Raw genomic sequence first — 17,833 nt, forward strand, 5'->3', positions numbered from 1 at the left:
CGGTTGGGAGGCGTTTATTGATTCTTACTCTTTAATTTGTGACTACCAATCTGAATCCAAGACTTGTGCTTTGCTCGGCATACCGTATCATGATCCTTAATCGGTGAAAGTTTCTAGGAATGATCGCACATTCTTTACCGTGTTGCATTACATGGTTTCCGAACACTTAATAGTTAAGTTATACTGTTTATTTAGGACTATGAAAGTATGTGGGAAGCTGCATTTTTTGGTCGGAAATAATAATTCAATTCAAAGTTAAAACGAGTCAAAAGCTTAAAGTGGGGCCATATAAATCACTTTATTTCACATGATGGTGCCCGTATCTTTCTGGTTGGCTGTGAAAGTATGTGTATCTTCGCCAAGTTCTTTGTAATCCACATCTTAGAGCACAGTTCAAAGCTCTAAACACATATATGGGATTAAGGGAATATATCCCTCCCACATGCTGAGTCTACAAAATCCGATTGCGTTTATATTAAATTTTTGTCTAATCAAAGTGGGCCATCCAAGATTTCATGAATGTCTAAAACCATTTTAATTCGATTCTTTAGTGGATGCAATTTCCACGTAACAACGTTTAGGGACACAATCCTTGTGTTACAACTCTGACAGGTGATCGGTCACTCACAATCAATAAGTGATAAAAGTTTTTATTTTATTTTATTATTTTATTTTTTTGGATAAACAGTGATATATTCTGGATTTGGTATCAATCTCTATAAATAGCAGGCACACCTCTTGCAATCGACATAGCTCAACATCTTCTTCAGTTTCAAAATCCAAAATGGAGAAAGACCACAAGCGTAGAAGCTTCATCAAAAGCATATATCAAGCAGCCAAGCCATTAGTGCCCTTACACCGTGGCAGCAGCAAGGTCAAGCCAAGCCCACAACCTAGCCACTATTGCAGTAGCGAGGGCACCAGTTTCCACACTGAGCAGTATCTTGCTACCCCTTCTTCATCGATGCCAAAGGCATTATTCTCAGCAAAACCAACGGGTTTGCATGGCTACAATGGAGATTTTCATGGCCCTAGTGATTACGGCGGTGACGAAAACGTGGACAAGAAAGCTGCCAGCTACATATCATACGTTCGAGAGCGTTTCAAACATGAAAAGGTTGGTTCGGATCGCAGGATGTAGCAGGAAATGCTCAACAGATCATCTAAACAAATTTTCCGAAATAAATAAAAAAGAAGGATAAAAAGAAACCTGAAGCAGAGACATGGTAATGATTTATATTATGCTTTGCAAATCTTAACGTGTCCTTTTTTTTGTTGGGACACTTTATGTATCTTTTATCCTTAGTATTATCATGTATATTAACTTTATCGTTTCCCTTTTGAAGTAGTTCTAAAATGTATGAAGTCACGACATGTATCTTGTCATAAAGATTTAAAATGTCGAGATTAAAAGCTCTTTAAATATGTTTTATAGTCACTTTCCTTTTTTCTTCTTCTTCTTCTTCAATGCTTTGCTTATGGACTATGGTTCAGAAATGTATGTGATAATTGTATTAGAATTATGTGATTAATTATTAAATCTACAATCTCCTAATAGCTGAAACTTTTGGAAAAATCAGTATTTTAACATAGTATTAAAATAGAAGGTTAGAGTTTGATCTGTGTCTCTACATCTCATTTAAAATCTCACATGTTAAGTCTCACTTATTAAAAAAAAGTTTAAAATTATATGTGAGGAATAGTGTTAAAATTATGTGGTTAAATAGTTAAATCTAACCATCTCATAATAGTAGCTTAAACTTTTGAAAGAGTCTCACCTATTAAAAGAGAGTTTGAGGCCACACATGAGGAAGAATGTTAGTATTATATTGTTAGAATTATGTTGTTAAATAATTAAATTCATCATTTTTTAATAATTCAGGTATGGTTGAAAACAAAATATTCAATTACTTATCTTCTATGGCATAAGAATCTAGTGACGTATTGGCAGCCTAGGTAAGAAATGAGAATGTGGGACGTCATAAATATATAATAACGTGCTCAAAATGATTGCATATACTTGGAGCATATTGCGAGTTAGGTACGAAATGTTGAATATATTCTCACCAAACCATTCACAAAAGGTGAAATGGCCAGCGGATTATTTGTAAGCCCAGAATCATCTATCAAATAGAAGGCTAGATTAAAATATGAGCTTTTTCTTATCCTCTAATGGGAAATCCTCATTGTTAAGTGGATTTGTTTGGCTTAAATTCCTTTCCTAGAAAAAGAAAAGATAAAAAAATAATACTTGATTCCAATCCATTTGAGACAGGCATATCAGGATTCTTAATTCCTACATATAAAATGCATATATATGGTGGTAGAGTATCGATGATGCCATATCTTATTTAGTGGATCACTTCTAGATATGAATCATATGATGTGAAGCCGCGAGCATACCACCTGAAGTAGGGCATACTAGTGAGACCAGTTGCCAAACCTACGCATAACCATGGAAAAAGTGCCACCCTAGCTTCTTCTTCTATTTTCCCCTTTAAAAAATCAGTTCCGGAGGGACGCGAGAATGGAGACATTATAGTAGACAAGTTAAGAATTTCTTTGATGGCTTGGCATCTTAGCTAACTTCACAACAAAAAGACTAACATTTTGGAAAATAGTTTGCAAAGACTAGGCCAGTTTTTGCGTTCTTTTTATGTAAAAGTTTTTTGGGATAGTTGAGTTTGACACTCATGCCAATGTGTCTTCCATTGGTCACTATCATTGTGTTTTTTCATTCTATCATAAAATAATCAAGTGAGGTAAATAGAAACATAATGAGAAAAAATAGAGGTAAACAAATATGTTAGGCTACTGTTAGCAAGACCAAACAAATATATTTAATGAAATTAAATAAATATGTTTTTTAATTTCTAAATAAGTATATTCAACAATAAACCCAAGCCAATACGTGAATTTAACTGGATCAGACAAAGAAATCTAGTAATAAATGAAAAGCCTGAAATAGAAATTGAGTGTAAATTATCTTAATCGCACACACTCATCTTTCTCTCTTTTTTAAAACAATTGCAAAGCATGTGCAAGAGGTCAAGCCTATCAAGCCCAAAAAACTACAAAAATAAATGTGATTAGTAGTAGCTATAAGGGCATCCTTGTTCCATAACATGTTATTGATATACAAGAGGAAAAAAGTACAAGGAAGATAATAGATAAAAAAAAATTGTTTCTTGTTGGGTGTTAAGCTAGAAGATGGCAATAGATTAGTGAAAAATGACACTTGGATAGTATTACTGAATGAAGGAAACTCTTTCGAACCTGCTCAATTAGAAAAAATAGGATTTGAAATCGTTGGGAGCTAGTGAAACCGCTTAAAGGCTACAAGATTGTTGGTTGCAAATGTATTTTCAAGAAAAAGTAAGGAACTCCATGGTTTAAAGCACCAAGGTTCCATGCATGATTGGTTTCAAAGGGCTATATTCAGAGAGAATGTATAGACTTTAATGAAGTATCCTCTTCTATTGTGAAACATGGTGTTACTCTCGATGATTGCATTTTTTGACTTGATATGAAAATAACTTTTCTCAATGGTGAGCTTGAGGAACAAATTTATATGCAATAGCTAGAGAGATTTGTGATTCAAGGAAAATAGGACATGCTTACTTCTTGAAGAAACCATTTTATAATTTGAAGTAAATTATGAGGCAGTGGTGATGGGACTGACGAATTCATTTCCCCTAGACGATCTTAACGATACAGACGAGGACATCCTCAGACGAGCTAAACAAATACCCACATCATCGATGAAGGCAATCGGACCATTCAATGCAGCCAATTATACTCAGAGCGGTTACAAAGCCAACTATATGGATCGTTGGAGCATATTGAAGCCATATTACAAAGCATGGAACGTTACCAAGAGGGACATTAAGGCCACCATAACTACCCTAACAGCTAGAAGCTGTGAAAACATAAGGCCTTCACAATGTCAACACAAGGTACATAGACACACTTAGAAATACTTCTTGTTCCATTGCATTACATTATTCTTTTCAAAAGAGTTTTCTTATACTGACTTTGGCATCAGTGACGTTGTGGCAGGCACCACACCAGTGACCATTATAAGGGAATTGCCTTATCATTTCTATAACCACAGACACGAGGGTCTGGCTCCATCTGAATGCACCTACCTTGACAGACGAGTTTGCATTTCATCACTTTGGCGCTGTCTATGGGGATGACATTTTTACATTCAGATTTGAAAACGCAGTTTCCATAAACTTCTATATTCAGATGGAGTCCAATCAATATTCAGCAGCCTTGGCTTAGCAAGTCCAGGCTCTTGCGGCCACTGTTGAAGAGCTTACCAAGTAAAATCAGGAAATGAAGCTACGACTTCAACAAGAGGAGAATTGATCCAAAGGCAACTCAGAGGATAAGGGAGATAGCCATAGAAGAAGTGACCATCGAAGACCTACTACTCTAGATGAACAGAATTCAGATCTTCTTCGAGAGATGAGGAAGGAGATGGACGAGCTGAGGAACACCATCAAGGCGAAATCAGACCGAAGCGTGAATAGAATGGTCAGGGCAACAGATTTACCTTTCACTATGGCAGTCTTGGAGTGTCTAGTGTTGTCGAAATTTTGATTGCCTTAACTTGAGCCGTTTGACAGGCTTAAGGACCCACAGGACCACCTTAACACCTTCAAGACGACGCTAGGCCTTCAACAGCCACTTGACGAGATACTGTGCCATTCCTTCCCCACCACTCTCAAAAGAGTGGCAAGAGAATGGTTCACCAAGTTGCCAACATCGTCCATCGATAGTTTCGAGTAGCTGAGTAACGCCTTTTTACGCCACTTCATTGGAGGACAACGCCCTAAGAGGTTAGTGGACCATTTGCTCACCATTAGACAAGGAGAGAAAGAAACATTGAGGTCATACATGAAACGCTTCACTCGGGAGACCCTAGGGGTAGACAAAGTTGATGACAAGGTGTAGTTGATGACCTTCAAAGCGGGACTGAGGTCTTGAGAGTTTGTGGCTTCACTCGCGGAGAATCCTCTTAAGATGATGATAGAGATGCTCTTGAAGGCACAGAAGTACATGAACGCTAAAGATGCATTAGCTACTACAAGGGATGTGGAAAAGCCATGAGACAAGGGGAGGAAAGATAATGATTACAAAGGACTCAAAAGAGAGCACCCAGATTGTCAGACTAATGATTAGGGTAAAAGAAAAGATGAGAGAACTCCCAGGACAATAAAATTCACTCCTTTAATTATGCCTGTTGATAAAATCTTGGCACAGATTAAAGATGATCACTACCTCAAACAGCCAAGGCCATTACATTCATCCCCTAACGTTCGTGATAAAAATAAGTACTGCCGGTTTCATAAGGATCACAATCACTACACAGAAGATTGCCGGGACCTAAAAGAGCAGATAGAAGAGTTGATATGGAAAGGAAAGTTACAGAAATATGTGAAGAAGGGGGAGCCTAGTAAGTTCAGAGACGGTAACAAAAACTAGCTCGATTCCTCACCCAGAGACGAGGATCATAAGTTCCAGCCTCCGCAAAATATGATCGGAGAGATAAAGACAATTGCAGGAGGGCCATTTACAGACGAGTCATTTAGATCCCTTAGGAAGGCATGCCAGAGGCAAGTGAACAGTGTCCATATGATACCCTCGTTTAACAAAGACGGATGGACCAGGACATGTCTTTCAACGAGGAAGATGCTAGAGGAGTGAAGCAGCCACACAACGATCCCTTAGTCATAATGCTCACGATAAAGGGATTTAATACTAGAAGGATCCTTGTGGACAATGGTAGCTTTGTAGACATCATTTACCTCCCTGCTTTCCAGCAGTTAAAGTTAGATCCAAAAAGACTACGTCGATTTGACTCTCCCCTCATTAGTTTCAGTAGAGATAGAGTATATCCCAAGGGCACAGTGACATTGACAGTAACGGTGGGGACCTACCCGAGGTAGTTGACCCGGCAGTTAGACTTCTTGGTAGTAGATTGCCCCTCATCTTACAATGTGATTATTGGAAGGCCCATACTCAACCGATGGAAGGCAGCTACGTCCACCTATTGCCTAAAGGTTAAGTTCCCAATGGAGGGCGGTGTTGGCGAGGTAAAAGGAGATCAAGTCCTAGCCAGAGAGTGTTACCAGGCCGTCTTGGCTACAAAGGAGAACCATACATTGGTGATAGAGGAGAAGGAGGAAGATAAAATGGAAGTCTTGGAGACAGTGGAATTGGCAGAAGGAGAGACAACTAAGACGACAAGAATAAGGACGACATTAATGAGAACAAGGCTCATCAACTTCCTTAAAGAAAACCTGGACATTTTCGCATGGAGTCATGAAGACATACCAGGCATATCTCCAGAAGTCATTTAGCATAAGTTGAATATGAACCCAGAGAGAAAGCCCGTCTAGCAAAGATGAAGAATCTCTGCCCCAGAACAAAACCAAGTGGTCATAGACGAGGTTAACAAAATGTTGTCGGCAAGCTTTATCTGAGAAGTTTACTATCCTGATTGGCTCGCAAATGTCACTTTAGTGAAAAAAGCAAATGGGAAGTGGAGAATGTGCGTGGACTTCACGGACTTGAACAAGGCTTGCTCGAAAGATAGTTTCCCTTTACCAAGGATAGATCAACTTATGGATTCTATAGTCGGGCATAAGTTACTGACGTTCATAGACGCTTTCTCAGGATACAACCAAATAAAAATGGCTGAAGAAGATTAAGAGAAAATTGCTTTCATCACAAGTCAAGGGCTCTATTGTTATAAGATAATGCCCTTCATACTAATGAATGCTGGAGCTACTTATCAGAGATTAGTGAACAAAATGTTCAACAAATAGATCGGCAGGAATATGGAGGTATATGTGGATGACATACTCGTCAAGAATAAAGAAGCACTTGCCCATCTAGATGACCTGAAGGAGACGTTTGCCACCCTCAGGCAATACCAGATGAAATTGAATCCTAGCAAGTGTGTTTTTGGTGTAGCCTCGGAAAAATTCTTGGGATTCATGGTGTCCCAAAGGGTAATAGAAGCAAATCCGAAGAAAGTGCAAGCTATAATCAACATGTTGTCACCCACGACCATCAAGGAAGTCCAAAAGCTCATAGGAAGGATTGCCGCTCTCAATAGATTCATCTCTAAAGCAATAGACAAGTGCTTGCCCTTCTTCAAGACCTTGAAGAAGGCTTTTGCCTAGACCGACAAATGTGAAGCAGCGTTTCAAGAACTTAAACATTACTTGAGTAATCCACCCTTCCTGAGTCCATACAAGGAAGGGGAAAACTTATATTTATTTCTGGCAGTATCAGCTACGGTCGTCAGTGTGGCCTTGATTTAAGAAGAGGGCAAGATGTAGCTTCCAGTTTACTACGTTAGTTAAGCGTTCCAAGGTGTTGATGCCAAATACCTAAGAATTGAGAAGATTGGATTCGCGTTAATAATAGCCTTATGTAAATTGAGACCATACTTCCAGATGAACCTCATCTTGGTGATGACGGATCAACCCATCAATAAATTTAATGAATTGCAAACTCGTCAGTCAAGGTAGGTGCGTCCAGATAGAGCCAGACCCTCGTCTCTGTGGTTATAGAAATGATAAGACAGTTCCCTTATAATGGTCACCGGTGTGGTGCCTACTACAACGTCTCTTATGCCAAAGTTAGTATAAGGAAACTCTTTTGAAAAGAATAATGTAATGCAATGGAACAAAAAGTATTTCTAAGTGTGTCTATGTACCTTGTGTTGACATTATGAGGGCCTTATATATGTTTTCATAGCTTCTAGCTGTTGGGGTAGTTATGGTGGCCTTAATGTCCCTCTTGGTAACATTCCATGCTTTGTAATGTGGCTTCAATGTGGGTATTTGTTTAGCTCGTCTGAGGATGTCCTCGTCTATATCGTTGAGATCGTCAAGGGGAAATGAATTCGTCAGTCTCATCAAAATCCATGAACAAGCCCAAAGCAGCAGGAGGAATGGTCTAATGGGCAATTGAACTTAGCCAGTTCAACATTGAGTACCACCCTAGGACAGCAATTAAGGTACAAGCCTTGGCGGATTTCATCGTCGAATTCACCCTTTTGGACGAGGACAACCTCACTAATGAGGCAGAACGTTGGACAGTATAGACCAATGGCTCGTCAGCCCAAACGAGGGGGGGAGTAGGGGTCGTCATAACCACCATTGACGAAGAAGTGGTTAAATACAGAGTTCAGCTGAAATTCCTAGCCACCAATAACGAGGATGAGTATGAAGGGATATTAACAGGACTGAGACTCAAGAAGGCACTCGGAGCTAAGAACTTGCTAGTCCAGAGTGATTCAAAGTTGGTGATAAGGCAAATTAAGGAAGAATATGAAGCAAAGGAGGAAAGAATGTAGAAGTACCTCAGGCTGGCGAAGCACCTGACTCAGGAATTTGATAAAGTGGAATTTGTGCAGATCCCCATAAGCCAGAACATGGTAGCAGATGAAGTTGTGAAGCTAGCATTGTCGAAAGAAGGAGCGGCGAGCATAGGCTTGATGATGAAGGTCTAGAAATGCCCTAGTATCAAGGAAATCTCTACATTCTCAATCCAGAGCACAAATAGCTAGATGACACCAATCATATCCTTTCTCCAAGATGGATATCTCCCTCAAGACATTGGGGAGGTCGGGAAGAGAGTAGCTAGGTTCACAATCTTGAATGATACACTATACAAGAGAGGCTTTTCCATGCCTTACCTAAAGTGCGTGGATGAAGAAGAAGCCAAATACATTCTGGATGAGATCCATGAAGGAGTTTGCAGAGACCATGCAGGCCCTAGGTCATTGGTAAGTAAAGTTATTAGAACAGGTTATTTTTGGCCTACAATGCAAGTAGACACAAGGGAACTTGTCAAGAAATGCGACAAGTGCCAAAGGTTCGGGAATGTCCAGCGCCTTCCAACAGAGAGACTGACGATGATATCCTTCCCCTGGCCCTTTTCACAATGGGGAATCGATATCGTCGACTCGTTGCCTTAAGGTAAAGGACAGGTAAATTCTTACTAGTTGCCATTGACTACTTCACAAAGTGGGTCAAAGCAGAGGCATTATCAACCATTACTAATGCCAAAATCTAGAACTTTGTATGGAAGAACATAATTTGTAGGTTTGGGATTTCATGGACGATCATATCAGATAATGGGCGACAGTTCAACAGCCAAAGCTTCAAGGATTTCTGTTAAGGCCTAGGGATCAAGAACCAGTTCTCATCCCCAGGACATCCACTCGCAAAGGAACAGATGGAAGTGATGAGTCGGACATTGCTCAAGATCATTAAGGCTAAATTGGATGACGATAAGGGTTCCTGGCCAGAAGAACTACCTAGTGTCTTATGGGCCAACAGGACTACAGCAAGAACTCCAATCGGGGAGACCCCCTTCAGGCTCACCTATGGCATTGAGACAGTAATCCTAGTTGAGGTAGGAATAACCAGCACGAGGCAAGAGATGTTCCACGAAGAGAATAATGATGATGAGCTACGAGTTAACCTGGATTGTCTAGACAAAGTGAGAGAGAAAGCCTTCGACAAGATGACGAAGTACCAACAAAAGATGGCCAAGTATTACAAAAAGAAGGTGAAGCTTAGACGACTCGACATAGGAGATCTCGTCCTGCGCAAGGTCACCCCAGCAACCAGAAACTCTACCCAAGGAAAGCTCGGCCCCACATAGGAAGGACTCTATCGGGTCGTCCATTACTCCAGACAAGGCAGTTATCACTTGGAGACCCTAGACGACCAGAAACTCCTGCGACCATGGAATATTGAGCATTTGAAGAAATATCACCAATAGATGTAATAGGCAATTGTACTCATTCTTGAAAGCAATAAAAGGAACTATTCAGCCAATGTCTTAATGAGAATCGATCTTGTAATATGAAAGTCACCTTAGAATGGCTAAGTAACAAGATTTCGCCTAAACGGATGTAAAGTTACTGATGAAGCCAAAAGAATGACAAGATCCCCAAAAAGGGTGTAAGTCACAAAAAGAAAAAATGGCTAAGTAACAAGATTCCGCCTAGACGGATGTAAGTTACTGACGAAGCCAAAAGAATGACAAGATCCCTAAAAGGGTGTAAGTCATAAAAAGAAAAAAATGGCTAATTAACAAGATTCCACCTAGATGGATGTAAGTTACTAACGAAGCCAAAAGAATGACAAGATCCCTAAAAGGGTGTAAGTCATTAAAAAAAAAAAAGGCTAAGTAACAAGATTCCGCCTAGATGGATATAAGCTACTGACGAAGCCAAAATACAAGAACTTTGCAACAAATCCGCTCAAGATGCTAATCGAAGGCTCAAGATGAATCTAAGCTCTTAACCAGCTCACCAAAATCCTTGACTAGAACCCTTGAGAAGGAATGAGCCGCAGGAAATCAACTAAGTAACATAACCAACATAGACAAGAACAGATTATTGATGAGGAAAAGGAAAAGTCAAAACTAAAAAGTTTTGGCCAAGTACAAAGCATTGACGCAAAAAGGAAAACTACAGGAACAAGTATCACAAGCAAGTAAGTATATAATTGCTAATTCAACTAAAGCCCAAAAACAGTGGGCAAGAGTGTTCTCAAGAGCACCACCCTCGGGAGCCGAGGACTGGGTAGCCTTGTCAATCGCCATCTCCTTGTCCACCTTTTTTAAGTCCAGGCTCTCTATGTCAATTCTAGTGGGATGCTTGACTAGGTACCTCCTGAGAAGTTTAAAACCTTTAAAGTACCAACTGAAGAGCACTGTGTTGTACTCGTTAGTCTGCTAGAACGCCTTGACGGACCAAGCGGCAATAGTCTTGAGTTTCTCTTCGGCACCCAGAAGTTGTTCATCCTTCTCCAGGGTTAGCTGACGCTCAACTCTGATATCGTCACTCAAGGTCTTGCCTTTTTCCTTCAAAGTATTGGCCTCACCCATAGAATCAATAAGTTTTTTCTTTAAAGTAGAATTCTCCCTCTCCAAAGCCTCCATCCCATATGTTAGAGACGCCACCTTAGCCTCTCGGGTAAGGTACTCAAAAGTAATATAAAGGCTCTCTCCTAGCACCTGGAAAGAACATTGAAGCTGTCAGTAAAAAAAAAAAAAAAAAGCATTGAAGACTAAAAATTGCATGAGCACATTACTTGAACCAGTTTGTGGACGTGGCGAACCGCAACCTTGTTAAATGGCACACAGAAGATAACCTTCAGGTCCTCAGCAGTCATGACCCCGCACGCCCTCTCCACCGCCAACCCCTTGTCATCCCAAACACAAGACGAATGGGAATCAGCTTTCTCCTTCCTTTTGTTGACCACACGCGGCCTTTTTGAGGCAGGAGAAGGGATCTCTTCAATTGAAGTGGCTGGAGAGGCTGTCTTCATCGTCTCAGCGCTGGAGACAATGGGAGTGATAGAGGCTGATGGAGTGACCAAGGGGCCCTTCCCCGTGATACGCATGTCTTTTTCCCGAGGCTGGACAACAACTCGTCCTTCTTCATTCTCATCTTTGCATACAAGTCTTTGTTAAATTTTGACGTCATTTTTGCAAGAGGAAAACACTTGTAAAAAAAAAAAAGGTGTATAAAAGGAAATCAGTACTGACGAACATAACACTTGCTTTTTTTCCTTCAATTTCAAGATTGCGCAAGACGAAGGTAGAAGGCTCCGGCCCTAGACAATAGAAGGCAAGAGTTCGTGGGTCCACCAGATTGTCCCAGTTCTTAACCGTCTGCACGTACTCAATTGCCTTCTCCACGCCCTCCTTATACCTACTTTTAAGTTTGGGCCGCCTCTTAACTGTGTAAAATGAGAAGTAAAGGAATCAGTAGCGATAATAGTAAATGCAACAAAACTTAAATGATGAGAAGAAATAATGACGCAACCTCAAGAGATCACCCCAAACCTTGCCAGAGGGAGTCTTAAAATCGTCCCTAGACACAAAGAAAAACCTGGACTTCCAATACCTGAAAGATAAAGGTAAACCTTTGACGATCCTGGTACTCTGCTCTTAGGGCACCAATTCGTACTATCCGTACTCCTTAGACTCTTTCAAATGGTACAAGCAGGAAAGCTCGTCTACCTTGAGCATACCCCCATCCGTAGCGGCCAGCCATATCCCCATACAGCTGACCACTATCCTCCATGAGTTAGGCATAAGTTGCCCAAGGGTAATACTAAAACGGTCCAATAGCTCCATGAGGAAAGGATGGGCAGGAAACCTTAACCCACAGACGAAGGCAGACTCGTAAAAGTATACCTCCCTAGGGAAGAAGTGACAGGCCTGATCCTCCTTATTGGGTAGACGAACCCTAACTTGCTTTGGGAATTGGAATATATCCTTAAATCTACCCAGCGTATCGGCATCCAGCCCACACCCTTCCTCGAGGGCATAAAAAGCCTTAACCTCTTGAGGGTTAGAGACGGCTGTGTCTTCCTCCACTGGGTTACCGCTAGACGATAACCCAGTCTCGAGTTCACTAGACCTAAATTTAGACATTGTCTCCCGATCTCTCACTAAACTCTTGAACCAATTGATCGATTGACGAAGCAAAGGCAATAGATCAGCCAATGCAGCGCTCAAACTGTTACCCTCAGAAACAAAATTCTCAAGGTGTGGGAAAACACCTAAAGACCCCTCTAAGCGTGCGAAAAGGAAAGAAATTGAAGGGCAAGCTATCCTAACCTCAGAGCTACTAACCATGGACACCAAGAAAAAATGCAGAAGAAAGAGGTAAATACTAAATTCCCAAAAAACTAGAAAACAACATCCAATGAAAAAGAAAAGAAGGAAAAATTAGATGTTTATTACAACTGGAAAGAAAGAGAACCAAAAGAGGAGGAGAAAAACGTACCTCAGAAAAAAAGGAGATGAAAAGCCCAACCACACACCGGCTCCGAAAAAAGTCACTGAATGAAGGTTTAAAAGAAACTGCTCAGAACAATGATTAAAAGTCTTTGATAAAAGTGAAAAGAAAAGAATTTTAAAAATCAAAACTCAAAACAATTGAAAACCAGCGGGAAACCCAATAGTCCCACAAATTGGAGCATTAACTCTACTGATTAGAATGCACCACGTGGCCATGACTTGTGGAGCGCCGCCACTATGCATTTAATGTGGAGCGAAACCCCAAGAGTCATTTACAGCCTATAACCTTTCATATTCTATGCTCGTCATGACATGTCACGACAACCACAGAATCGGGGGGCAGCTGATGGGACTGACGAATTCGTTTCCCCTAGACAATCTCAACAATACAGATGAGGACATCCTCAGACGAGCTAAACAAATACCCACATCACCGACGAAGGCAATCAGGCCATTCAATGCAGCCAATTATACTCGAAGCGGTTACAGACCCAGTTGTATGGACAGTTGGAGTACATTGAAGTCACATTACAAAGCATGGAATGTTACCAAGAAGGACATTAAGGCCACCATAACTACCCCAATGGCTAGAAGCAGTGAAAACATATATAAGGCCCTCACAATGTCAACACAAGGTACATAGACAAACTTAGACATACTTCTTCTTCCATTGCATTACATTATTCTTTTCAAAAGAGTTTCCTTATACTGACTTTGGCATCGGAGACGTTGTGGTAGACACCACATTGGTGACCATTATAAGGGATCTGCCTTATCATTTCTATAACCACAGAGACGAGGGTCTAGCTCCATCTGGATGCACCTACCTTGACTAACGAGTTTGCACTTCATCAAGTGGTATAAGAGGTTTAACACTTTCATGATTAGGCACGATTACTTTTAAAGTTGCTATTATAATTGTATGTATCACAGGTAGTTGTTAGATAGTTCTTTGTCTACTTGTTGCTATATGTTGATGATATGTTCATCATAGCTAACAGGGGCGGAGCCACTTGGCCCCCCCAAAATTTTTCAAATTTCCCTAAGAGTATATATAAAATTGATTTGGGCCCCCCCAAAAATTGATATCCGGCCCCCCCAAAATTATTTCAACAATTCTTCTAGATTTGTAGTCCAATAGAACTTCAAATAAAAGAAAAACCTTGGGCCACATTCAGCCTCACCAACCAACCCCCAATCCTTAATAAAACAAAAAATTTCTCCTCTAAACTAAACACACTTCCAGCCCATCCCAGCCCAGCCCAACCCCAAATCTAAAATACCTAATCAAACAAAACATAGGCATTCCATCCTCACCGTTTGAAAAAAGAGAGAACAATCTGACTGTCATGCCTACACCTTGGTTTTTTTTTCCTTCTTAGTTCTTAATTCACACCTCCAATAGTGTCACGCCTCTGCCTTGGAAACAATCTTCTCACCTACTCGCTGTGACGATGCAACCTCCATTAGCCCTCTGACTTGTTCATCACCTCAACCTCAAGCCCTTACCTCAATTCCTCAAGGTATCTCATTTAGTCATTCTCATCTCACTTCTCTCTCTTTTTCCTAACAAATGAACTAAATACTGAAGTCTGAATAGCAGAATAGAAATATCAAATATTTGTATGTGAATGTGTGATATCCCTTTGCTAGCACAGCTATTTATGCATATTTGACTTTTTGTGTGTGTGTGTGTTTATTGTTATTGTATCTTTATTCTTGACCCATTGACTCCATTGACTCTATGACTTAGCCTTTTGGCTTTTGTGTTGTTTGTCTCTTGAGTGGGGGCAGGGTGGGGCTTGCATTGTGTAGTTGGGTAGTAAAGTAAGTAAATTATAAATGAAAAAAAAAAAAAAAAATCTTTGGAAGGCAATTGGGATAAGGGCCGTTAGTCTTTGTATTTTGTTTTCAGCCTATACATTATTCAAGGTAGCAGGGTGTTGTTAATTTATTTGGTTGATGTTGTTTGTTTATACTTTTGATTGATTTGTTTATTTAATTTTTTTATCCTAAAAGGCCATTACTTAACTAAAGGTGTATTAATATTATAATTCATGTAAGAATGAATTTTATATGATAATTTATTATATCTCTCTCCCAAGTTAGTTTATCATTTTTTAATTGATTTTTTTTTTTTTTGGATTGAAATTAGGTGCCAAATAATGAGCAAATGACAAACAATTGATGTATTCTTTAAGAAAAAAGATATTAGTCATTCAAAACTTAGGACATATGTAGAAACAAATGTTGATACTTTAATGTTCATTGAACTAGACAGTTTTTCATGTTCATTAATGTACAAGAATATGATGATATATGAAAGTTGATAATTTTGTACTTAATAGACTTACGAATTATATTTAGTATATCTCTACTGCAACCCGCCCCCTAAGTAATTATTCCTGGCTACGCCCCTGATAGCTAAGAACCTAGTTGAAATAAACAGGTTGAACTCTCAGATTAACGGTGAGTTAGAGATAAAAGATTTAGGTGCAGCCAAGAAGATTTTGATAATGAAAATTCATAGATAAAAAAGATGGCGAGTTGATCTTGCCATGGAAAATTTACACTGAGAAAGCACTTAAACGCTTAATTATGCAGTGATCTAAGCCAATGAGTACTCCATTAGTGGCAGTTTTCAAGCTTTTAGAGGTTTTGTCACCACAGTTCAAGGAAAAGAAGGAACATATGTCTCTTCTTTCTTATGCCAATGCAATTGCTAGCATGATGTATGCTATTGTTTTCACTCACTTAGATATTTCACATGCAGTTAGTATGGTTCGTAGATATAAGTCTACATCGAGTAAAAAACATTAATAAGTTGTGAAAGGAATTTTTTTTTTTTTTAATATTCAAGAGGTACTATAGACATTGGTTTGGTATATGATGGGTCTCTAGTGGCCGTAGTAGCAATTTGGTTGGATTTGTAGAGTCTGATTATTCTGATGAATTAAATAAGTGGAGATCTCTAACATGTAATGTCTTCACATTATCCCATTGGATATTATAGTCTGCAGTTGCTTGTTCTACTATAGAGGTAGATTATATGACAACAATACCGATAGAGGTGGCAATATGTGATATGACCCACAAATACAACATGAACACAATATGAAGTTAGCAAGTTAAGATTTAGACTTAATGGAATTGTCTCAAATTTGGGTCGACATGAATTAACCCATTTAATAAATAGGTCGATCCAGTAATTATTACAAGAATCTATAGTTACTCTAAACAACGAACGAATACCCATTACCACATTAAACGAGCCAGACGTTACGTCAATCCCATAAATGTACACCATTAATGGGATTAACATCCAATGACTAGAAAGGCACAACTATAAGGAAACACAACTCTAAATTGAGAGGTACACACTCCATTACATAGAAAGTTACTTCTCAACTCACATCTCAGTCTCTCGAATACTTATTGAATGGTCCTTGGCCAACACCTCACTAGTGTTTAAGCCATAACTTCTTAATTGCTCTATGTTACAGAGTTTGTCCATCCCAAGCCTACTCTAATAGTGTTAACTAGACTACATGACGTATTTATCAAATAACTTGTCTTAGGTCATGGCGACCCTAGCATGACTCGTTCATTAAACAGGTTATGTGAGTTATGCCATGTCAACTTGTTTAATAAAGTCATGTTAGGGTCAAGGGGATATTCCTAATATTATTAATAAACGTATAATATTCTTGTCAACTAATATAGTCGAATACTCATGAGTCGACATAATATGAACACTACATGTGAGGATGAATTGCCACCCCTTAATACAGTTAGTGAAGGAAACTATTTGGTTAATTAACAGGTTTGGTTAGTGATCTTAGTTTGCACTACAGTGATACTGTGTTTTGTGATAGCCAAAGTGCCAAACATTTAACTAAAAATCAAAGTATTATATGTGAGAATCAATCACATTGATGATACAGTTAGAAAGGTTGCTATAATGGATAATCCATCATACATGATAACTAAGCCGGTTCTTTTGCACAAGTTCAAGCAAGCACTAATTGGACTTAATTTGTGTTTGCCATCAATGGTAGCCCTTGATCTAATCCAGGCCGAAGTGGAGATTTCTTGATAACGTGGCTTCAATTAATTGGTTTTGCACCAAGTAATTGTTAGTTTGCATCCTCAGTGATTATAGATCACTGTTAGACTACTTATTTTAATCGACTTCGAGTGGTATACATAATTGGTCTCCTTTACTGTATAGAGAGATTACCCAGTCGACTGTGTAGAAACTATGTTTATACATCCAGCCATAGCTCCTTGTTTTTCCCAAGCCAACACACAACTCTTGTCTTTTGCATATCAAATTTAGAGAATTAGGAAATTTGTGGTGAGAGAGAGTTCTTTGGGTTTATTTGAGTTTTAGCTTTACAATCATACTTTTGTTCCACCTTTTTAAAATCTCTCTATATCCTTAATGAAACTTTATCCAAGATGACATTTATAGATGTAAGCTTAAGACCAAACCACATAAATCTTTATATTTCTTATATGATCATTTCTTCTACTTCTTCTCTTTTTATTTTGTATAAACCCTCTATTATTTTACGTACCGACAACAAATTAGATAGAAAGACATAATGGATTGAGGGGTGCAGTCATGCAATGCCATCCAATGGCTCATAACAAACGTTATCTAATTTGTTTTTAAAATAATTATTTATTTACATTTGTTGTTGTCTGATTGAATGGCTGATAACAAAAGTTAATTTTTGTTACGAATCATTGGATGGTATCGCATCATGCTCTATCTAGACATAATTTTCAACCTCCTTGTTGACTAAAAAATCTGTCCATCTCTTGTTTGTAATTTTTCCATCATGAGATATTGAGCAGGACTACCTTGGATTGGAAGGGGTGGCAAATCCTATCTGATGTAACGTGTCATCTACCCACAAGCTCCTTTCCAACTAGCTCACTTATGTAGGATATAGACGCATCAATAACATTC

This window comes from Quercus suber, unplaced genomic scaffold (assembly GCF_002906115.3).
Source record: "Quercus suber isolate HL8 unplaced genomic scaffold, Cork oak 2.0 scaffold_275, whole genome shotgun sequence".
Lineage (NCBI taxonomy): Eukaryota > Viridiplantae > Streptophyta > Magnoliopsida > Fagales > Fagaceae > Quercus > Quercus suber.